The 24,516-nt window shown below is 39.7% G+C and overlaps 1 protein-coding gene across 22 annotated transcripts in view; it reads left to right on the top strand.

Annotated features, from left to right (window-relative positions):
- The first annotated feature begins 850 nt into the window (after nucleotides 1-850).
- The window catches only part of kifc3 (kinesin family member C3), a 51,345-nt gene continuing 27,679 nt past the window's right edge, over nucleotides 851-24,516 (top strand). For 7 of the 22 annotated variants that reach the window (XM_079621288.1, XM_079621295.1, XM_079621297.1 and 4 more), the window contains exon 1: nucleotides 1,012-1,144. The gene's annotated coding sequence lies outside the window, so the exon portion shown is untranslated. Of the gene's footprint in view, nucleotides 1,224-17,186; nucleotides 18,436-22,292; nucleotides 22,645-23,030; nucleotides 23,135-24,516 lie in introns of those variants that run through there. The other 15 variants (XM_079621281.1, XM_079621296.1, XM_079621293.1 and 12 more) reach the window with 9 other exon arrangements.

Genomic DNA, 24,516 nt, shown 5'->3' with positions numbered 1-24,516 from the left:
GTTCATGCTGAACTAGTGTGAATGGACACCAAAATAATCTATAAATGGAAAGTTACTGCATACTTTTAATTTGTATTTGTTGAGAATCCTTCATTTGCGTCTCAGACAGCCCTCATTTCTTTGTAAGAGGTTAGAAGACGAGTAGGCAGGAATTAGGTTGATTGTATGTAATAGGCTAGCTTGTCTATTTTTATACAGAAGCGAGATTGCCTGAGCCCTGTGATGGGACCCACTAACTACTCTTGCTGTGTAGCTTACTTTTTGGTCCCAGGAGAGGGGGCCAACCCATAAAGATTTTGTCCTGGGAGGATGGTGTGAATTTAAACTGATAAAACTTGGATGTGGGGGGAAAAAATCATAAGTGAACTACTGTAAAACAGCTCTAAATGCTCCTGGAAATCACTTGTCTAAGTCAGATACAGACTGAGACACACACACTGACAGGAAGAGCACAGGAAGAATGAGGAGTTTTTTTCATTGTTCCTTTCTTGCTCTACAAAACCAGAGGCAGGAAATCTGTAAAGGCGGGAATATGAGGGACAATCCTGGGTTTGTTAAGTGACTGCTGAACAACTAGGCCTACACTTTACACCATCATGCATTGTCTATAATCTTATTAAAGCAGATGTAAAAGCACAAGCTGTAGCTACTCCATTAAAAAGGGTGTCCAGCGATATGCTTCTTTAAAATGTATCCACATGTGTAAAATGCTCTTGATAACATATTTGAACACATATTTTACTTATAGCTTCTAAATAAAATGTATACCTACAGTGACAGTTCTTGTAGTAGGCTAGTGTGTAATATTATTGCAAATCTTTTTAGCATCAGGAGGGCTGACTGAGAGTTTGAGTTAATGAGGACTGAACTGAACAGTGGCCTGGGAACGCGTTCATTTTTCCTACATGAACGGGAGGAGCGAGCGTTTGCGTCACTGCAGTCAGCTGTGCGCGCTCGTCTCGTGCTGCATGTTTCACTCAGGCGTGTTTATCTCCACGAGACACTATTAAACTTTCAGTTCTTCTGGCCGCGAGATTGAACTGCTTTTTCAACAAGTGGGTAAAAAGAGTGGAATAAAACTCGAAGGAAACGGTTTGAGGAGGAAACCGGGCGGAGGAAGGAGTTTGGCGTGCTGGCCTGAGACGTAAGCACATTCTTTCACTTATCTACCGCATGCTTCATACTTTAATGTTATGAGCCAGGTATATCAAAGCGCTAAGTTAGTGAAACCATGGCGACTTAATAAAACAAGTGTAAGACAATGCCACTGTCGCGGTTATAGCTAATTCTGTTTTTTTTTTCACCATGCTGTCAGTGTCAGTCCTGCAAACCCATTTAATAAAGTAAATTATTAGTTGCAGAACATCCTGAATCATTAACTAAACATCCCGTTTCTCGGTTCAAAATCAAAATTTCGGTTTGCGTTTTGTCGAAAGAGCGGCTGTAGGCTAGCTTCTCTAGTCTGTTATTATTGTCTGTTCTTATTATTATTATAGCCTACCTCTATACGTGCCTAGCCTTCAATTATAAACTACTCTGTGTTTTCATCAAACAACTGTAAAACTGGTAAATTACGGTTAGTATTTTTTGGGTGTATCAAAGTCCGGGTGTGCCCGGTACAAATACCATCGGATGTTCACTGAACTAGTCATCATGTCAGTTTGGAAAAGTCATAACAGTTGAATCAGTTTAGACTGGCTTATAAAATACGCCGTGAGAGGTTTCCAGTGCTTCTTTCCCTGATAGCACAAGTACATCTTGGAGATGTCTATTTGATGTCTGTTTTTGACATCTGCATGATAGGCCTATATAGTGTTTGCTTTTCTGACTGCAATACGTCTCTAGGACGTTTCCTGTTAGATGTCACATTGACATTTAGAAGATGTCTTTGAGATGTTTAAGATTTAGAGAGAAAAAAACTGCTTTTTCTAAGACTTTATAAGATATTTTTACATAGCAGATGATTTCCAGTTTGACAGATCTTTAGCAGACATCTTGCAGATGTATCTCAGTACCTGTGCTGTCTTTGTTTAGATAGTGACTTAAGTTGTTGATTGAACTTGATCAAGTCGAGTTTGAATGCTGTTCTGGACAGTGCGTTCTGTTTGTAAAAACTATCCAGTTGTTTATGTCCATTGGACAGTTCTGATATTTACTCACCCTCATGTTAACCAGTGTCTTCTGAAGCCATACAATAGCTTTTTGTGAGAAACAGACCAAAATGTAACTTCTGCACTAATAATCTGACCCTACTTTAACTATTAACTTTAAACTCTTCTTCTTTTTTTCACGCAATTCTGATATATTTTTTAAAAGATATAATCATACACCTACAATTGCAAGATATTAGCTTGAAATTCTGAGAGAGAAAAAAATAATTGCGAGTTTAAATTTCACAATTCTGAGAAACGTCAGAATTGAAGTCAGATTTGTAAGATAGTCACAAATACCTTTTTTGTTTTATTTTTATTCCATAACAGAAACAAAAAAACATAATTGCAAAATGTGAATTCGGAGAAGTCAGAATTGCGCAATTACCTTTTTATATATAAAATATATATTTTTATATATATTCATTTTTTTATTCCAATGCGGGAACAAGCTTCCATTTAGTATATGGATGATTCAGACTGAATATAGTTTGTGTTATTTTGAAAAAAAATTGTGTTGCTTTTAATGTCAAAAAAGGCAAGATGCATTATATTCAGACACCAATGAAACTATCTATGCTAGAAATGCGTACTACCATTACAATGTATTGCGGACAGCGCTTTGTCAGTTATAATCCGTAAGTTTTTCCGTTTTTAATGGGGTGTGATACTGAGTGCGTAGACGTGTTGGGCCGCTTTGTCCAGTTTGTATTCTATCATTCCCGAATATGCCCTTAAGTACATTCCTTAGTGAGGAGTCAGTGAGAACAAACTATGGCACTGACGCTTTTCTTCCAAGAGTTCTGTCTGTGTGTGTTGTGATGAGGTGTAGAACACACACACGGTCACTTGTTTGCTGTCCAATACTGCTGTTGTGTAAAGTGAAACATGCCCAGAAGCCGGAGTGTCTGGTTTATGAGTGAATCGTTCATTTGAATGTTTTTTTCTCAATCTGAATGATTTATTGTCAGTCTGTATCAAAATTATTTTAAAAGGCATATCTACTCATTTCTAATAAAAAGAAAGGAATTCATCAGAAAGTGTGAGATTAATTGTTTAGCTTTTTTGCAGTCCACTTGTGGTGCATCACACATTTTTATATTACATGCATTCCATGCATATTCTATTAATATGGGCTTAATATGACATGTATAATAAGAAGACAAATGACAAAAATGTTGTTTAAAACTGTTTACTTTTAGATTGAGGATAACACATCATACTTTGGGACGCTGCTGTCATTGCTTGACGTCAACTACCGGTTATTACTGCATGATGCTACATTTAAAATGACAGTTTTTAAGAAAGTAATGAGTGACATCACTCGTGGTATCACCTTAATTTTTGGTTAGTCATATAATTAAGGAATATCCTATGTTACATAGTACCATTTTCTTTTCCCTAATTATACACTAGTTCAATGTGTAAACAACATAACTTCCTGAGACACCCTGTCACACCCCTCTGTATACTGGCAATACAAGGAAGACTTCATGTTACATAATTGCAATGAATCACTGTCCTCTATCCAGGAAACCAGCTCAGACCAACAGATGGTGCTGTCCTCCATGTCTCTCAGCATTTATGGCCATGTAGCTTCAATAGGCCAAAGAAACATGCAAAGCTTTTGTGTGTGTGGCTACAGATGTCCTTTATTGGCATTGATGGTTCCATGAAGAACATCCATGGAACTTTTTCAATGCACAAAAGGTTCTTTATATTGGAAATAGGTTCTTTAGATTATAAAAAGTTCTTCACACTAAGAAAAAAAAGGTAGTTTTAATAACTGTCTTTGGGGTAAGTGAAGGAATCAGTTTCGTTGGTTGACTCTAAAATATAAAATAATGATGTTCTTATTTTAGACATTTGAGGTTTAACAGCCTAAAATACGTGTTGCTCTGTTAAGAGCTTTTGGTATTCTCTGGCAGTCCCTGGGCAGAAGTAAACTTTACTGGTTGCTTCTGTAAAAAGCAATGTGTGCAACAGATGTCAGACACCCAGAACATGTCTGGCTCACCACATGCCCGTACATATATGCCTCGGTGGAGACTCTGACTCACTCGTGAGGTCAATGCTCATTGGCAGTAGGTTGGGTAAAACCTGTGTTTCCACTGTTTGAATTTTCATAGTTTACTAATCCTGACTTTTCTGACCTGTGCTGCCAAGACCAGTATCCTCCAAAGAAACCAGTTCCTTGAAAATGTATGCATTCAAGCTGTTTCTTCGACAAGAAGATAAAAGTTGAGGTATTGCATCATACATTAGTTGACATTATCACTCCCTCCAGGAAATAAACGAAACCATGGCTCTGGTTACTGATGGATTTATTGCTTTGTCATCTTTTTCTCCGTCATCACATTCACCGTCAATGAAATCCACCGTCAAACTACAGTATGACGTGAAGGATAAACACGTTCACATACAATATAAGAGGTAAATACAAAAACAAATCGGGAAATACAAACGTAATACACATACCTCGCTGGCTGCATATAACCAAGAGGGAATGAGTTCACTTGAAAATACCCGGTTCAAAACACAAAAATGAAAAACATCTTCTTTAACGTTACTTCTCTGCTCAAATAACGAGTAACTCTTGTAATACACACGCGGAGAATAGAGGTCTTCACGGGTCCAAAAATTCTTACCCGAACCGGAAGGGACCCGTAATTTGCTACACCGAACCGACCCGGACCCGACTATTATTTCAAAAGCTGGACCCGGACCCGTGCAGACCCGATAAATGCCTAACAAGACCCTACCTGGACCCGTCGATTATTTTTGTAAGCTGGACCCGAAACTGCCGGGAAGACACAGACCCGACTGGACCCGATTGTCACATTTTCCACCTTAAACTGCTATTACAAGTCAATAAACCTGTTGCGAAAAATTACAACTTTTTGTCTTACCTAATTTAAGGAGCCGTAGCAGCGTAACGTTAGTAGTCTCTCCATCCTTTCCTTGTAACGTTACGTTACCTGACTGGCTGTGATGCATTACAATCCTTTCGCTCCGACAAGAAAGTTATCCATGTTATTCCTCTCGTTATTCCACCAAGTCCAAGCTTAATCCTTGTTATTTCAGCTTCAAAAGTCCACATGTTGTCACGGACTCACGGTGACGGATGACAAATTAAACGAGTTAGCTGCTAACTCGCACAATAACTTTTGGCTGTTTGCCTTTTTGAACTATAATAACGATTGCTCGTTCAGTGCCATGGCCGCTGCGCTGACGTTATTTATCATCTCCGTGCTCTCTGCTCTGCATCATCGAGTCTGAATCTGAACACTAAAACTTTAAGATTGAACAAAACGATTAATTGACATTGTAAAATCTAAAGCGCGGTTTGGCTGTCCCTCACTGAAGCTCTGCCTCTGGTAACTGGTTGCCATAGAAACATGACACGCGCTTGACTGCAAATGCGCGCTAGCTGGATGGATCAACCTAAAATATGCTTTTTAACGCAATTTATTTTGAGTGTCAAAGTAAACATTCATGTGACAGTTCACCTCAGATTATGTTACTGATTTAAAATATATTAAATATGAGTGTGACAAGACGCATTTTTGCGATTTGATGACTCGCACGGGTATTACACACAATGTTAAACAGACCCGGGACCCGAAGTAATAGATTCGACCCGACCCGGACCCGGCTGATCATTTAAAATATAGACCCGAACCCGTACGGGTCCCGGGTCGGGTCCCGGGTCAACGGGTCAACGGGTTCACCTGAAGACCTCTAGCGGAGAATAACTTCTCACCAAAATGTAAACCTTCCTGTTGCACCTTAAAGGATCCGTGTGCAACGCAAATGTACTTTAGTTCCTCGTTAACATCAACACTTAATATTCATGAATAGATGAAACAAATAACAAAAAAAACCATGTTAAATAACAGAAATAATATGTATGGCAGTTATACTCCCACCAAATGACTATTTGTCATTTCACCTCACAATTTAAACATTTTCACTCCTTAATTTCAACCATACAGCATGCTTTAAACCTTACAGTAGCATAAAATACTGTATTTATGAAATAGCAACCATAACCTTTACTCTGCTTCAAGCAATACGACTGTCTTTTGTACAGGCCTATCAAGGTAGACTGGCTTGGCAATGCGTCTTCCCTGGCTGTCTAAGGTCGAGTCACTAATCAACAGTTTCACCTTTCTAACCTTTCCATCAGTGCTCGGATACACCTCTGTCACTCTTGCCAATCTCCATTGGTTACGTGGAGAACTGTCCTCCTGCAGGATGACAATGTCGTTAACTTTCGTATTTCTCTTCTCTTTCTGCCATATTTGTCTTTGCTGAAGATTAAGGAGATACTCCTTCTTCCACCTTGTCCAAAATTCGTTTGCCAAAAACTGCACCTGGCGCCATCTCTTGCGCAAGTATAGATCCTGACTCACAAACTCCCCTGGAGGTGGGAATATTATGTTAGACTTCATCATAAGAATGTGATTGGGCGTGAGAGGTTCAAGGCTTGTTGGGTCATTTAAATGCTCGATTGTCAGAGGTCTGCTATTTATAATAGCCATTACTTCATACAGAAAGGTTCTGAGCGAGGCACTGTCGAGTCGTTTAGCAGACTGGTCAAGGATTGCGGTTAAAACACTTCTGATCGTCCTTATTTGCCTCTCCCATACGCCTCCCATGTGGCTCGATGATGGGAAGTTCATTATGAACTCACATCCATATTCCTTTAACTGTTCATGATCCAAATTCTTCATTGCCTTCATGAACTCTCCTCTTGCACCTACGAAGTTAGTGCCTTGATCACATCTCAACTGTCTTACATGTCCGCGTATTGCGATGAATCCACGCAATGCGTTGATAAAAGCATCTGTTGTGAGGTCATCAAGCATTTCAATATGTATGGCTCTAGAGCACATACAGGTGAAAATAAGACCATATTTCTTCAGTTCCTTTCTTGCTTCCTTCACATAGAATGGTCCAAAGCAGTCTATGCCACAATATGTGAAAGGAGGTGTCATTTCCATTCTTTCTTCTGGCAAATCTGCCATTTTTGGATCATGTGTGTTCCTTCTGTACTTTCTGCATGTTGTGCATTTGTAAATATGTGAGGCAACTGCTCTGTTACATCCTATGACCCATACTCCATTGGATCGCAATTCATTGGCCGTCATTCCTCTTCCTTGATGCTGCACCTTTTCATGGTAGTGCTTAATAAGCAACAACGATACATGACTCTTATTTGGCACAATGGCGGGATGCTTGACATGAGGATGAAGAACAGATCTTGTCAAACGTCCTCCAACCCTAAGCACACCATGCTCATCTACAAACGGACTCAGTTTGTGTAGTTTGTTGTTTTTGGGTTTTACTTCCTTGCCTTGCGTTATACCTCTGATTTCACTGCTGAATGCTTCCCTCTGAACCAACTTGATTATAAACAGCTCTGCTTCCTGTCTGTCCTCAATACTTGTAGCTCCACTTACTTTATCTTTGATGCCCTTGATCTGTTTAGCATGGCGTTTTAGAAGAGCAATAGCCTTGACAGCTCTTTTCCAGTCAGAGAACTTTGTTAGGCGGTCTAACAATGACCTCTCCTCCCTCACCTTGGTGTTGAGCACCAGGGCCTTTCTAAGTTCCGGATCATCATCATAGACTTCTCCCACCATAACATCTCCTTTGGGTAGCTCTCTTTCCCACAAAAAATCTGGGCCAGTGAACCAATTTGAAGCAACACGCTGATCTGCGGAGAGACCTCTCGACGCATGATCCGCAGGATTATCTTCAGACTTTACAAAGTGCCATTGTGCAGGATCTGTAGTGGACTTGATTCTTTGGATTCTGTTCGCTACAAACACATGAAAACGTCTGGCATCATTGTTTATATAGCCAAGGACGACCTTTGAGTCAGTCCAAAAATGTTCTTGAAGACCCTCTATTTCAAGCTCACTTCTGAGCATAACACTTGTTCTTGCTGCTACAACTGCAGCCGTCAACTCAAGCCGTGGCACTGTGGTTACCTTGGTAGGAGCAACCCGTGCCTTTCCCATGACTAGCGTGCAGTGAACCTCTCCCTTGACGTCGACTGCTCTGAGGTAAGTACATTCCCCATAACCGATGACACTTGCATCTGAGAAGTGGTGAAGTTCGTACTGCTTGACATCCTTGAAGTTATCTGGGATATAACACCTTCTGATCCTTACATTAGATAAGTTTCGAAGATCTTGTAGCCAGATTTCCCACTGCGCTCTTAGCTCTAGTGGGAGCGGCTCATCCCAAGTTACTTTGTCTCGACACAGTTGTTGTAGGATCTGCTTTCCACGGAGAATAAAAGGCGCTACGAACCCCAATGGATCGTAGATGGAGGCTACTGTAGAAAGTACTCCTCTTCTGGTATTTGGGTGTTCCTTGACAGTTACTCTGAACTGGAAGTCATCAGAGGATACACACCATTGAACGCCAAGAGCTCTTTCCATGAGTGGCTCTCCCAAAGCCATATCCATGTCCTTGACACTTTCAGCACACTCGTCCTTCGGTACGGATTTCAATACCTCCTTGCTGTTGGAGATAAATTTGTGTAGTCTAAGCTTGCCTGTGCTGCAAAGGTCTCTCGCTTCCTTAATCAGTTGAATTGCTTCGGCGTCAGATGTTGTGCACACCAATCCATCGTCAACATAAAAATTCCTTTGGATGAACTTAACAGTGTTTGGGTTAAATTTATCCTGACCTTGAGCGGCTAGATGCTTAAGTCCAAAATTGGCACAACCAGGTGAGGAGGCTGCCCCAAATAGGTGGACCTTCATCCGAAAAATTGAGGGTGGAGACTCTAGATCACCGTTCTCCCACCATAAGAACCTGAGGTAGTCTTGGTGCTCAGGCCTTACATGGAACTGGTGAAACATTTTTTCCACGTCACACATGATGGCAATCGGGCCCTTGCGAAACCTACAAAGGACTCCCACCAAGGTGTTTGTGAGCTCTGGTCCAGTAAGAAGTTGGTCATTCAGTGACGTTTCTCGAAACCTTGCTGAGCAATCAAAGACCACTCGTATCTTCCCAGGCTTTTGGGGGTGGTATACGCCGTGGTGGGGAATATACCAGACTGGTTGATTGTGAAGCTCTTCTTCAGGGACCTTTTCTGCATCGCCACGAGCAATGATGTCTTTCATAAACTCCAAGTAGTCAGTGCAGTATTGTTGGTCTCTCCTGAGCCTTCGTTCCAAGGACATTAGGCGTTGAACAGCACATGATTTATTATTTGGTAGATTTGGTCTGTCTTGTTTGAAGGGCAAGGGCATCTCAAAATGACCGTCTTGCTTCTGTCTGATTCCGTCTTTCAATTTAGCCAAGAAGTGAAGATCTTCTTGAGAGAAGGATGTCTCGTCTCCAGCTCTCTCACTGAAATCAGATTCCAACATCTTAATTATGTCATCTGGACTGACCATTTCACTGACCTGGGTATTGCAAACATAGTGGACTTCTCCTTTAAGCTTGACCATTGCATTCACTTCAGGCATGACTTGTTTTACGATGATGCGATGGCTTACTCCAATTGCATCACCGTAGTGTTCACCTGGGTCACCATAACTCACTATGCTCCATCCTAAGTCGGTCTTCTGAGCAAATGGCTGGCTTTCCTCTCCACAAACGACTTCTCGTGGCATTAGAGCTTGTGGGCAATTGTACCCGACCAACAGACCAATTTCGCAATCCTTTTGAGGCGCGATGTGGTCAGCAAGATGCTCCAAATGAGGCCATGCCTTTGCTGTCTCAGGCACTGGGATGTGTGTGCGATTAGCAGGGATGAAGTCACGAGTGTAAACTGTCGGCACTGTTAACTTCTTGGTGGAATATAGGCCCCTTATTTGTAGGCTATTAAGTCTTTTACAGTGAATGATTGTCCCTTTTGACGACATCGTAGATAGTTTTAACTTCACTTGTTCCGTGTTTGTATCAAGAACATCTGCCACTTCATTAAGAATGAATGAAGAGTCACTCTGTGAATCTAACAGAGCATAGACGAGAACTTCGTTGTCTGGATCACTTGACGTTGACACATAGACAGGTACTATTGCCGACGTCTGTGTACTATTAGTATCTTGTACAACTCTGTTAGAGGTTGTTTCCTTTGTGACGTCTTGTGGTTGAGTTCTTTCCTTAGATTGTTCTTTCTTTAGTTCTTGGTCCCTTTTTGAACGTTCTTCGTGCAGGCATGTGGGGTGCCTCCTTGAGCATGAATCGCAGACCATCCGGTTACTGCAGCTCTTAGACTGGTGGCCAGGGCTCAAACAGCCGAAGCACAGTTTTTCACTTTGCATAAATTTTACGCGGTCAGCAACTGGCTTCTCTCTTAATTTATAGCACTTGTGTAAGCTATGTCCTGGTTTTTTACAAAACACACATGTGACTATTTTTCTCTCAGTGGTGTTTGTTGTGAAGATCTTGGCACCTACGGTTTGGTTCTTGGAGGTCATAATGTTCTGGCTTCTCATCTTTGCTTTATCAGATTCACCTTGCCGTAATGCATGGAAGGATGCAATGGGGTTGCAAGCGATGCTAGCCTCCATTGAAAGGAACATCACAAAATAACTGAAGTTTGGGAACCTTCCGTGTTCAAGTTGATATTGTGTGGCTTTTCGGTTCCATCCGGAGCTTAACCAGTCAGGTAACTTGGCAGTAAGTTTTTGATTCTCAATTCCATCATTCAGAATGTGGAGACTGTCATTGTTAGCCATAGCACTTTCGCAACTGCGTAATAGGTCCACAAATTTTCTCAACTCAGCACTCTCTCTTGAAGCTATTTTTGGCCATGTATGTAGTTTGTCTCGGAAAGCCTTGGCAATTACAAAGGGTTGGCCATATCTTTCATTGAGTAGGTCCCATGCTGCATTGTATGAATCTTCTGAACCAGACAGAAAATGACCTTCTAGGGCTTCTCTAGCAGCTCCTCCGACATATTTTTGAAGGAAGAAGACTTTCTCTGCGGTTGGAATATTCTTTTTCTCTATAAGAGTCTGAAAGGATGATTTCCAATGATTAAACTTGAGTGGATCCCCACTAAATATTGAAGGTTCTGGAATGGGTAGCCTGTTTGCTGTCATAGCTTCAGCTAAGACCTTCACCAGCTCACGCATGTCACTTTGGAGTTCACTTCTTGGAGTCACACTCAGTGGTGGTGGATGCTGATCAGCAATACTCGCTTGATAGATTATCTGCATATCTGTAGGCAACTCAGCCTCAGGGTTTTGTGGTAAAAAGTCTTGGGTTGGATAGAACTCATTTGCATTGTACACTAGAAGCTTTGCTTTGGCTGCATTAAGCCTCTTTAGCTCTTCCAAACGCTCAAGCTCTCTTTTCAAATTTTCAACTGACCTTTTTCTTGCAGCATTCTCTTCATGCTGTCTCTTTAACAGAGCAGCCTCTTGTTTCTCTTTTTCTATCTTACGTTCAATTTCTTCCTTTTCTCTTTGAAGACGGCGAGTTGATGCAGCTGTTTCTTGGTCTGCAACTATCAACTTATCCTCAGTTTCAAGTCTCTGCAATTCTGCTTGGTGGGTTTCTTGCTCACCCATAATCTTCAATACAGCCTGTGTATGTGCATACTCAGCAGCAGCTTCTTGTCTTTTAGATGAGGATACAGCAGAGTGAATGGATTTAGACTTAGAATTATTGCTCTGAGATGAAACACTGGAGGTTGAAGATGCGAATACAGATGAAGCATCAGGCCAAATAATTTCCTCCTTATTTCCTTGAATTTGAGACTGTGCATTCTGTATTACAATTCTGGTGATGGATGCACATCTGTCCACCTTGCATCTCATGTCATGAGTTGGGCTGTCAATCTGTCGGTATTCATCATAAACACTGTTCAGCTCAGATTCTTCTCTTTGAATACATTTAATGTGTTCTTGGAGGATATCACTGGGATCTTGTTTGATTACAGATTTTTTAGCCACCTTAGTCAAAACTTTCCAGCGTTCATAAATACTGCCAAAGCGAAGTAATAATCCTTTCACTTTTTCCTTCTGATATTCCCTTCCTTTTTCTGTTAATGTTCGATCTCTTTCACTTCTACGAGGCTCTGCAGGCTGTACTGCTTCTTGTACAATGGTAGACTTCTCTGACACTTGTTCCTTTTCATTTGTTTGAGACATCTTACATTATCTGGGAATTGCTTGTACACTTAAAAATTAGCTGTGTAGTTAACAGCAGATTTTTTTTCTTTTTCTTTTTTTGAACAATCAATTAAATTGTGTCAATGTCCTTTAGATCAACCCTTCAATTAAAGCAAAATTGTAAAGGCTTGGTGCTATTGCATTTAAGTGAACATCCTTAAAAGATGATAAAAAACTTAAAAAAAACTTAAATATGTTGACTTGCTTAAATGTGCACAAATTATTCTCCTCCTTTTTTTAAAGTTATCACTTACTTTCTTCAATAGACAATATCAATATATTCCCCTTATACAACTTAAAACCACAGTTATTATTAAGGTTACACAGTCCCTTGTAGTGTTCAAACTTATTGTCAACTTTCAGAACACAAGCTTAAGTGTCTGACTTATAGACGTCTTAATGAAACACTGATGAACTGCAGGTCCTTAACGGTAAACGTGGGCTTATCTGTGTATTGTTACGTGACACAGCTGGTCTGGGGCGTGCACGAGCAGCTTCGGGAACGTTGACGCGGGTCCGAGCCGGGCGCGAGCAGCTTCGGGAGCGTTGACGCGGGTCCGAGCCGGGCGCGAGCAGCTTCGGGAACGTTGACGCAGGTCCGAGTTTGACTATCACTCCCTCCAGGAAATAAACGAAACCATGGCTCTGGTTACTGATGGATTTATTGCTTTGTCATCTTTTTCTCCGTCATCACATTCACCGTCAATGAAATCCACCGTCAAACTACAGTATGACGTAAAGGATAAACACGTTCACATACAATATAAGAGGTAAATACAAAAACAAATCGGGAAATACAAACGTAATACACATACCTCGCTGGCTGCATATAACCAAGAGGGAATGAGTTCACTTGAAAATACCCGGTTCAAAACACAAAAATGAAAAACATCTTCTTTAACGTTACTTCTCTGCTCAAATAACGAGTAACTCTTGTAATACACACGCGGAGAATAACTTCTCACCAAAATGTAAACCTTCCTGTTGCACCTTAAAGGATCCGTGTGCAACGCAAATGTACTTTAGTTCCTCGTTAACATCAACACTTAATATTCATGAATAGATGAAACAAATAACAAAAAAAACCATGTTAAATAACAGAAATAATATGTATGGCAGTTATAGACATTAACCCTGTAATTGAGGTTTCCCACCCTTTTCTGTTACTCTGTAATTTGCTCCTGAAATAGCACACACTGAGGCCATTGTGTCAGCAATGCTAAATGCATCGCTGCGTGGATACGTTGGACAGTCTCTGCTGACTTTCCCTTTCTGAACTCAATGTCTCTTTGCATTAATTGTGAAGGGCTTGAATGAGAGTGGTGGCATCTGTCAGCTTTTCCTAATCCCACTGCTCACTTTGCTGAAATATTTCTAAGCTGCTTAACCAAGGTGGTCGTGTTCATCTTAGCTTCTTAACTTGAAGTCGCATACCTGTGTGTTTGCATAGCACCTGCACACACACTTCATAATTCATTGATGGATCAAGTTAACAGTGAGATTCCACTGAAAGTTTTGTGCAAATATTTGTCTTTCATGTTTTCTTTGGAGCTAGATCTACAGTTGCACCAAAAAGTATTTGGGTACATACCACGCTTAAAATACATATTTAACCAAATATGTTACGTGCAAATATGCAAACGTTAAATCCATGGTACGTGGTGGGAATTTGTAGACGGAAAAGCCTTCTGAGTCTGACTGTATCGTTGCGCACAGTGCTTCTTCTCCTGTTCGTCAGCGCTGTTTCATCTGCCTTTAAACTGGTTTAAATCACTGAGACATTTGTGTTCCTCGCTGAATTCAAGCGCTTCTCTCTGGATCTCGTGACCGAGACCGATCAGAGTAAACGCGTCTGCTCTAGTGAGCTCGCGCTGCGCTGCCGTTTGGACTATGAGCCGAGCGGATAAACGGTCCATGTGGCGCGCGCGCGCGGCTCAAACGAGTTTCGTTCCGCTTTTGCCGAAAACTTGATATCGTTTTATCGAGAATTTATATCGCGATAATTATCGTCGTTATCGTTTTATCACCCAGCCCTACGTATGGTAACCCCTACTACTCAGCTTTCTCCACAGAGCAAAAGCCTGTTAGCTTAGCTTTAAAAAAAATGGCTGACACTATTTGTACAGTCTGTGAGTGAGGTCCCACCCTCTATGGGCGGGTTGAAAACATGCAGAACTTGCTCCTTCTACTGGCTGTAGTTTTTAGCCTCTGGCCAAAAAAACCCTCCGATGACGAAAAATTAAGATTTCTGCATCATCGGAGTATTTTTTCCAGACAAAAAATACACAAATCTCTCGTCTCAGGGAGACATGAGGCAGGGAAGCACAGTATTAATTGGTGAAGTATCCCTTTTAAAAAGATAACACAAGTATACCTTTTATAAGAAAAACCTTATTAGGTTTTAACTGATTAAAAAATAATACCTATTGTTCAAAATAAAAACAAATGTTGACACTTTCTAGTTGTCAATTAGTTAATTGTTTATGTGATGATCTACACATGAACTTGAGGAGAACTGTCTTTAAACAACATCAGTTTTTTTCAAAGTCTATGCAAAAAGTTAGTTCTGAGGAAAGGTCTAGCACTTGGTTTGATATTTCATAATCTATATAATATTTGTTGCATTTTTAAACGAATAAGTAGCCCAAATATGAACATTGACAATTTACTCGCCATCATGATTTTCAAACCCTTATGATTTACTTTGAACTCAAAAGGAGATATTCTGAAACATGCACCGGCCTTACTTCTCCATGCAATTGCAATGAATGGAAAGATTAAAGCCTTCAAGCGTAAAAAAACATACGGAGGAAGGAAAGAAATTCACACATGTTTGGAAAAACATTGTGAAGACTTGTCAAGATGTTTGTTTGTATGGCCTTACACTGATATCTACTTTATTAGATTTGTATTGTATGGTTTTATTTTATTTTATGTGGAGTCATAGCAGCACTAGAGACTTTGTGTTCATTGACCTATCATATAATTTCATGTTTATTGCTTTTTATCAGCTAAGCTCACATATCACATAACACACATAACACCAGTGAATGGACAAAATTTGGAATCTTGGAAAGTTGAATCACAACATGACACATTTTTTAAATAAATAGATTGTAGGGGAGAGCCGGGACAGTTGAAACACTTTTCAGATAAACGTCATTTTCTAAGATAAGGTTACAGATCGATTTTGTGTGTGTGTGTGATTCAACAACCCACATATGTGTTCTCTTAGTGTAATCTGTTATTCGGTACAAATATAGAATGATTTAAGTAAAAATTGACTTTGATCGGTAGTTGTGCTTTGTTTCAATCGTCTAAGCGGTTCATGGTTCATTTTAACCATTTTTGTTCTATCGCCCAATAAACATAGGCGATAAGCCTATGCGCATTTTGTGTAGTCTTTCTAATAGGCTATTTTGACGAAGACTAACAAATCCGTTTACAATTTGTTTTCTTACATTTCTTCCTTGAGTCATATCGAGTGTTTACTAGTTGAATAGCCTTAACAGTGGTTTTCCTATGACCAGGTTTAACTGGCAGGAGGCGCTGTTTCAACCGTCCCGACAGCGCCTCCTGCCAGTTAAACCTGTTTTGCCCTTAAACTAAAAAACTCTGATATTGCACACTTAAGGGTGTGTTACAGTACTAATACACCTGCCGTATTATCATTACAATGGCACATGAAACAATAAATACAACTTATCAGTCAAAAAAAAAGTACTGCACGAAATAAATCACTTACTGCACTCAAAAACAGCTTTCCGGCTTTAACTTCAAAACAGCATGACGTAAAGAAGAAATGTTTTCGCGGGTCTTGTAGGCATTGCATGTTGTACGGTGCTGACGAAATTTGACGTACGAGTGGTTTTCAAGGAAATCTCAACGTTTCATCTGTCCCGTGTTTCAATCGTCCCGAAATCGACTAATTCTTGTATCATTTCTAATGGAATTGATGCAATCCTAATGTACAGTAGTATAGTGATATGGAGGACGCCTCATATAGTTGCCATTTGCATTGTATTGCATTTGTTTGGTGAAGTAAGGTGGCCTCTCAGTGACCTGTTTCGTGCTTTCTCAACACTTATCTTTATAAGGCTCTAGTGGTGCCATCTTATTTAATTTTTTTTTATTATTATTTCCACTGAAGTATATTGCAGTCCTATCTTTTATAACCCTGATTGTACCTTTAATTGGTTTGATCACAGACAGATTTAACTTATTGCTCTATTAAAATACTGCATTTGTTTGCGAAATTATTTGCAAAGTTGTTTTTTCACATTACATTTTTTAATAAAATGTGTAATGTGCTATTTAGCCTGTTGATCTGTACTGTATTGGTTATTTTGGTTAGAACAGGCATTCTTGTTGTTTGTCCTTGGTCTGACTCTAAAGTATGTGACAGGCCCCTAAAAGAGTAATGAACCAGAAGGTCTTTTGTTAGTCCCCGCACTCACACAGTGAAAGTGACATTTTTTTTCTCCTGAAGTTTTACCACAAGGCTGCAGTGATCCGTTATGACCACAAATCAAAATTCAGCCTTCAATATTGACACTGTCAGTTTTCACTGTGAGCCATTCTTTTGGTCGTCCATTTCCATGTTATTTTCTATTCATTGTCACACAGCAGAAACATGATGGGAAGTTTGTAAGACTCAGTTCAACTAGGTCATCTCACCATGGCAACAACCAATCAGGGACCAGCTTCTTTATCCTCAGCGGTGCATTTAAATTTTTGAGTTGATTTTCCTTTTTTTGCATAGATGCAAACACAGTCGTTACATCATCGGCTAAGAGACGCTTAGCTCTCATGTACTGTAGTGACAGATGGACACTATGAGAAAAGGGAGGGAGAAAGAGTGAAATGCATTTTCTCTCTCGGCAGAGGTGTGGGACTTCACTTCACCAGCAACGCAGGAGCAGCCGGGCTGTGACCGTTTGGAGTTTGCCCAGTTTATGAACCACAAACTGGGATAAAGATAACAGAAGGAGTGGTCTGACCTGTGAACCATTCAATAAAACCATTAGTGACGCAAGAGGAGGTCAAGTTTGTTGGATATCAGCTTGGCGATTATGAGTCTGTTTGGATGAAGAATTTAATGATTACTCAGTCGATCTGATTTCTGTGGAATACACCAGTTGTGTTATCAAGGTTACCTTTGGAAGTTCTCCAAACAAGAGGCATGGAGTTATGAAAGATAAGGACCCAAACATTCAAAAGCCTTTCCTGGTTAGCAAACCATCTACTCATCTATTTATTCCGCAAGTGTGCGTGTGTTTGCATTGGCTAACATGAGCTTGTTTATCAGGGTGTGTCCTTCTAGATGTGCCCAGGTAGGTTAAAATGGCTTTGTGGGGTTTAAAAGCAGGTGTGCATTAGCCGGCCCTCCCTTATCCTCTCTCGGGCGAGATTGGGAGATGTGAGAGGCCATCTCATTTGCCGATCAGATCACGGACAGATTATCAGCCTAAATGAGCATTAGAAGAAGCTTGGAGGCATCGGAATAACATGTACTGAGCAGTCTTACCATGTAGAAGGCATTTTCCTTGTGAATTCAACAAAGAACTGGCGAGAAAAGATTATTATTGGGGAACTTCATTCCAAAACGGGTTTGGATTTGTCCTTTTTGGACTCAGAAAGGCTCACCATTACACATGCACAGCGCAGTAGAGCTGATATCACGACTGTAACTTCAACCAGAAGATAGTGTTCTGTGTCGGCACTGACCCTGAAACGAGATCAGCCAGAATGTCTTGTACAGGTTACTCCATCTCTGTGTCTGACTGAACGTGTTGGCGGACCCGTTCGTGACTCTGTTAGTCAGCTCCACCATGTATGTGCTGTGCACCCTGGTGTTTCTGTCTCTGCACAGCCTGTTTAGGAGACCCAGGGACCTGGAATCCTCTGAACCCAAGGCGATTAAGGGCCCTGAGCAGCACAGACAGGATTTTGCCAAACTGGGACGCAAGAAGAAGAACAAGCACCCCTCGTCTGGAAGTTCTGGAGCAATAGAGACCTCAAGAGTCCCTAGACAGCATGACTTTGAAAGATGCCTGGATGGACCCTGCAGAGCAAGTAAAAGAAGATCTTTTCACCTGGATAATGTGCACGAGAGGAGGAAGAGAGCACAGGTGAGATTGAAAATGGAGATCAGCACAGTTTAAGGTTGATCTTTAATGTTGTTTACTTTGCTGATACATGAAGATCACCGTTCAATCAAGTTTATTTAAGGCTATTGTTGTATTTGACTGATCCGTTCAAGAGCTACTGTCTGCCATGGAAAATCTCCATTTAATCCAGAATGTGGTTATTTATTCATTGATTTCTTTCTCATTATTTATGAGTGTTGTATTATTGATTTTGTAAAACATCAGATTCTTTGATGGTTCAAGGTTTAAGCTTGAAAGTTATTTCAGAATGTCTAGTAGAGCTATTTTAGCCAACTGGATGTGTTTCAAAATGTCTCATCCCTTATCCAATTGCTTTTTAGTAGTTTTGTGCGATCAGTTGCTTCTAGAGTAATTCAGAATGTGATTGACTTGTCAGTATGTTTTTTTTGCAGAGTATACATGGAGATTTTCTTGCAATGTTCTTTGCTGTCTGATGGACCGTTTTAGCAGATAAAATCCTGAGTGGTTATGTAAGCAGTGGGTTAATCAGAGAGCTCCCTGTCCTCTTTAATCGTAATTTAATTCATACGTAATGCACTCAATCTACTGTTGTTCTCTTCCCTCAATGCTCTTTGCTTTCACTTGTTGGATCAGCAGAAATCTCTCCTAGCTGGAATTGGTTTTACTGAACGCTTATTCCACCAGTACCATCAATTCTAGGAAAAATCCTTCATTGGTTGCAGTGCTCCCCCCGCCACTAGATGGATTCATGAAGAACATTTACCATCCATGGAACCTTTCCAACCTTAGTTTGCACAAAATGTTTTTAGTGGAAAAAATGGTTCTTTAGATTTTTAAAAAGAAATATGGTTATTTTAAAAACTGTTCACTGAAAGGTTTTTTGGTAGCCAAAAATGGTTCTTGTTTGCAATTGCTGCAAAAAACAAACAAACAGAAAATGATTTGGAGCCTTTATTTTTAAGAATGTAAAGAACCCCTTTCCATAAATAAAAAAACCTTTTGTGCAATGGAAAGGTTCCATGGATATTCCTTGATCTATGTAGGTGAAAGCAACTAGGTCAGTTCCACATTTCAAGAGACGTACAGTACGTTTCAGGGCTGTCAAATAAAAATGTGAAATATTCATCGAAATTTAAATAAAAATCCACATTTTAATGCAAACTTGGTGCATTCAAATTGTAGGTGTGCTTCAGACAGCCTTATTCATGGCGCACAAGATACGAAGAGGATGTAAAAAGACATAGACTCAAGACTTTTTGGGGGGTTTTCCATTCCACTGCATCTCATGTTTTTATACGCTAAACCTCTGTGTGATCTGCGCTTCGGCTCTTTGTATTAAACTATCTATAAATACATGATGCTGTTTTGTTTGTAATCGTTTATGCAATTTACAAAATGATATTTAATTTATAAACGTCAGTTTAAACGACAGTTATGTAATTTCATTGTTTTGATAATACAATTTATTGCGGTGCATTAATATTTTGCTCATTGCGCCCACTTGTGCCCTCAGGAGACAAGCCAAAAGCTTCTCTCCACCTAACTGAAATTATGCCATTTAAATGTTGTAATTTAAATATTAGTAATATTTAAGTATAAAATATGAATTTTGTTTTTCAGCCATTTGGACAGCCCTTGTGCGTTTTCAATCTAAACATTGCCACAAGTAACGCTCTCATTACCATAAACTGAGAGCTTTATGGAAAGTTTTGTCTTGTCACAGTTTGAAGAGAATCTTGCTCAGCAAGTGTTTATGACTAATGTCAGAAAAAACATTGTCATTGATACTGTGTTTGACAGGATATATCGCTTGTAGTGTAGAGCACAGCAAGACTGAACATTTTCAATGTGTTGGCCAGGCATCTATTTTGCATACTTTTGTTTTGTTTTGTTTCAGGCCATAATGGTATTCTGGGACATCACTTTTGCAGTGTTGTCATAATCATTCAAGTTAAGGAGAGTTTTTTGTTGGGAAACCAGATGTAGCTCATCTATCAGTACTTTAAATGGGATAGTTCACCCGTCTTTCACTCACCCTCAAGTTGTTCCAAACCTGTATGAATTTCTTCCTTCTACTGAACACAAAAGAAGATATTTTGAAGAATGTCAGTAACCAAACAGTTCATGGGGCCATATTGATTTCAATAGTATATTTCAATGTCAATGTGGCCCATCAGCTGTTTGGTTACCCATATTATTTCAGGAGAAGATAGAAATGCATACAAACACACAGAACTATCCCTTTAAGTGCTCAGTACTCACTTTTGCAATGAGTTTCAGTGTGTTTTGTTTGACTTGCCCACAGCCCGTGATCAGAATGGCAGTATTGGATTATCATTAACAGGGCTTGTGTCATTGCATGGAAAAATCCTGAGCTGACACAGAGTTGTCATCAAAGCTGACACTGAACTTTTAAGACCTTAATTAGTAAACATTTAACACACACAGTATTCCTACAGACAGCTAACAACATTGTATTGTGCTTTAAATGGATGGCTTATACAATCCTTTGAAAATGGTTTCGTAATGCTGACTTGACCATAAACCGATTTGTGCTCCGTTGAAGAGCAACCGCTCTTGCAGTGTTTATCAGCTACTTATTCATATTCCTCTATTCACATTCACATTCTCCATGTACCAGCTCAAGTTTGCGTTTGTTACCTAGCAGTGCCTCAGAGTTTGGTCTCATGGGAGCAGAAGAAGGGTGTCAGTAGTTGCTGAGAGACCCGTCAGTTAGTACACCACACAAATGAGTGAGCAATTTCACCTGACCAGCTTAAAGACAAGTATGTTTGTTTATTTATTTTGTAGATATAGTGCTTTGAATTTGATGAAAGTAATGCTGTCAAAAATATTCAGAAAGATATTGTGATTTTATTGTTATTATGAATAAATATTCTTAGAATTCAGCTTAATAGTTTAATTCATGCATGCAATAACTTGAATACAACTCTCCTATGATCATATTTCTCATTTCTGTATTCACTTTTTTGATGGGGCTTAATATCAGAAACATCAGGGTGATATTACTAATCACTTTATACTGATAACTGATAATAATGAAGGCTTCATTAAAAGAAGACTTTAAGTAGTTTGTTTCAATCTTTTACTGTTTCTTTAGAAAAATTCCGACAATATTAATGTAATAATAATAAAATAATATAGTCATGTGGTGCATTCAACAAGCAGAAAACATAAAATGGGAAATTATGTCTTTGTGACCCTCATGACTGTCAAGGTCAATACGTCTCTTAAAATATTAGATAATTTGACCATTTAATAACAGGGAAGTTTAGTTCAGAACTTCAGATTGTACAATGTCATGTGTTGCAAGTTCCCAAAATCTGAATGAAATTTATGAACTAATATGAATTAATTATATTCATAAAAAATATAAAAATTCTTTGAATGTTGTTTACACACATATGCTCAAGGAGTAAGGATTTTTTTTTTTCTCATAGGCTAATTGACAGCTGAATTTAAACTTCTTAAAGTTTTTTTTTTTTCAAAACCAAATGAAACTTGCATGACTTAGAGTTAATGTTTGAGCATTTTAAACAAAGAAGTCCTTTCCTTTATCTCTTGTTTGTCATGTATTCCTGTAGCACAGCTGATACTGACTCTAGGAGCACCAAGGTTGGGTGTTCAATTCTTTATACCTAAAATGCACTGAAAGATGAACACATTTAATGAATGCATGTAAAATATTTCAGTGTGCCAAACAGTAGGAAGACACAAATGTTAGTGGAGTGGAAAGCAACACCACGCTACATTTGCATGCTAAAATATTTATTTCAGTGGCCAGTCTGGTGATGGAGAGGGAGGAGGGAACTGTGGGATATGAGGGCAGAAGCACTGTGTGTGTGTGTGTGTGTGTGCGCGTGTGTGTGCGTGTGTGTGATGCGGCTTGGATTCCACCGTTACCAAGGAACAGCGGCAGGAAAAACGGCATTGGTGTCAGTACGAGAGTGTGTGCGAGGAGAGAGGAGCTGCGTATGTGTGTGTATGACACAAAGAGAGTGAGAGGGACGGCTTAGCTGAGATCGGTGTGTAAATTAGTGTGTGCTCACACTCCAAATAAAACCTAAAATGAAGGCATGAGCGACACCAGGATACCGCAGGGACAGAGGTGAGTTCAGAGATGGAGACGATGCAGAACATTTTTGCTTAAACCACGTGTGCCATTTTCGTTCATATTTCACTTGTCCTGTCTTAAATTTTTTTACCTGTCTAATATTTAACACACATTATTTCATGACACACATCCAGAGATCTAGTCGCTGGACATGATGGTGTTTAATGTCCCTGTGTCCACCACACAGACAGATGTTTGCGATGGAGGGATTTACAGGAGCGGAGGGAGGCGGGGATTTTACTCTTATGATGGGGGATGGGGAAGCTGTAATAACTGGATTCAGATGAATGTTTCATGGGGCTGTTCATAGCAGAGAAGTTGCATGTGGTTGCGTCCCTGTCCCTGTGTCTGTACAGTGATTTAGACAAAGCAATGCAGGGACAGGAGGCAGACAGACAGATGGAGAGACATACAGTACTCAGGGGGGGACTGCAGATGAATGAATGATCCAGGAAATCAGACAGACAGCGACAGACTGTTGGACCACAGGATTCACGAATCTGCTCACTGGTGACAGACTGACTGTGCACATGCATGCATCCGCTGGCATGAATGATTGATGCTGTAGGCTTGCTAGAAATGGTCACTAACAGGATCCTTTTAATGAGAGCTTTTATTTTATATTTTATTATGAATTGATTAAAAAAACAGATACATGCATTTTTAACAACATGAAGGCATACTATTGTTTTGTATGAAGCTATAAGTATATAATGCTACAGACTGACCACAATCAGTCTGAAAATAAACTTTACGCATTTTTTAAAAAAATATTTTTATTATTATTTTCTTTTTAAATGTATATTTATGTTTTTTTATTTCATTTTTTTATTTGCTGACTTTAAGTCTACCTTAATAATATATAGGCTACACACGCACACCGACCTATAATGCATCAACACACTTCTCAGATTTGAATTGTAAGTTAGCAATTAAAGCTTTTTTTATTAATCCCAAAAATGGCTTGAACCTTTTTAAAAGGTCTGCTGTGCATTTCAAATATAAAATAATATTTGTCCTGTTTTGTTGCAGTTTACTTAATATTCTTGATGTTTAGGGTCTCAAAGACCCCTAAGCATGATACACACTAAATATTATCCTATACATTAGCCTATTATTTCCCTTATACATTTTTGTTCATTAACTAATCAGAAACACTGTTGTGTCTGGAAGGACTGTATCGTTATCCAACTGGAACTTGGATTGAAATCATAAACGGTCATATAGTATGAATCTCCTACTTTAAGTATATTGTTTTGATGTGCTTAAAGGTCTCTGTCTTGAACACATGCGTTCAGATGCATGTAGTGTTTTGAATGCTGTTTTAAGAGCAGTTTCTCTTTACTAGCGTTTTTTTTTTTTTTTGTCTCTGAATGTGGGTAGCAGAACTAAAATAGAAAATGAAGCACGGGGGGGGGGAGAGAGAAACAGAAGTAGGCTAATGAGATTCACACACTCCGCTGTGTGTAAGTATGCTGCTGAAGATGAAAACCATGTCAGTGTGATGGGAATAACCTCTTCCTCAGTCGTTTTCATCCCAGTGTTTCTTGAGCTCGTGAAATGCCCATCTGTACTGCTACTGGATGAAATGAATATGTGTGGTGTGCGGTTTCATCAGGGGACCGAAGCAGATCAGTCGTTTCATTAGAGCAGTCTGTGTGAGATCCTCCCAGGAGACCACCATGAAACATCAGAAGGGCCTGAGTGTTGATTTTCCAATGACGGAGTGTAAATTGACCTTAAGGGAAGAGTGAGGAGGAGAGGGAAAGGCTCTGGATAATTTAAATGTTGTAGTGTTTTGTTGTTTACTGTGAATTCTGTTGGATAATTAGTGGCTATGTCTGTTAGTACATGACAGATCATCATCTGTGTCTGTACACACCCTGAAAAATATATCCAATAATTGGTAAAGGAGTGACTCGCATCAGAATCAAGAGGTCTGTGTA

This window comes from Phoxinus phoxinus, assembly GCF_949152265.1.
Source record: "Phoxinus phoxinus genome assembly, chromosome: 8".
Classification (NCBI taxonomy): domain Eukaryota; kingdom Metazoa; phylum Chordata; class Actinopteri; order Cypriniformes; family Leuciscidae; genus Phoxinus; species Phoxinus phoxinus.
This window is presented reverse-complemented; position numbering and strand designations above follow the sequence as displayed.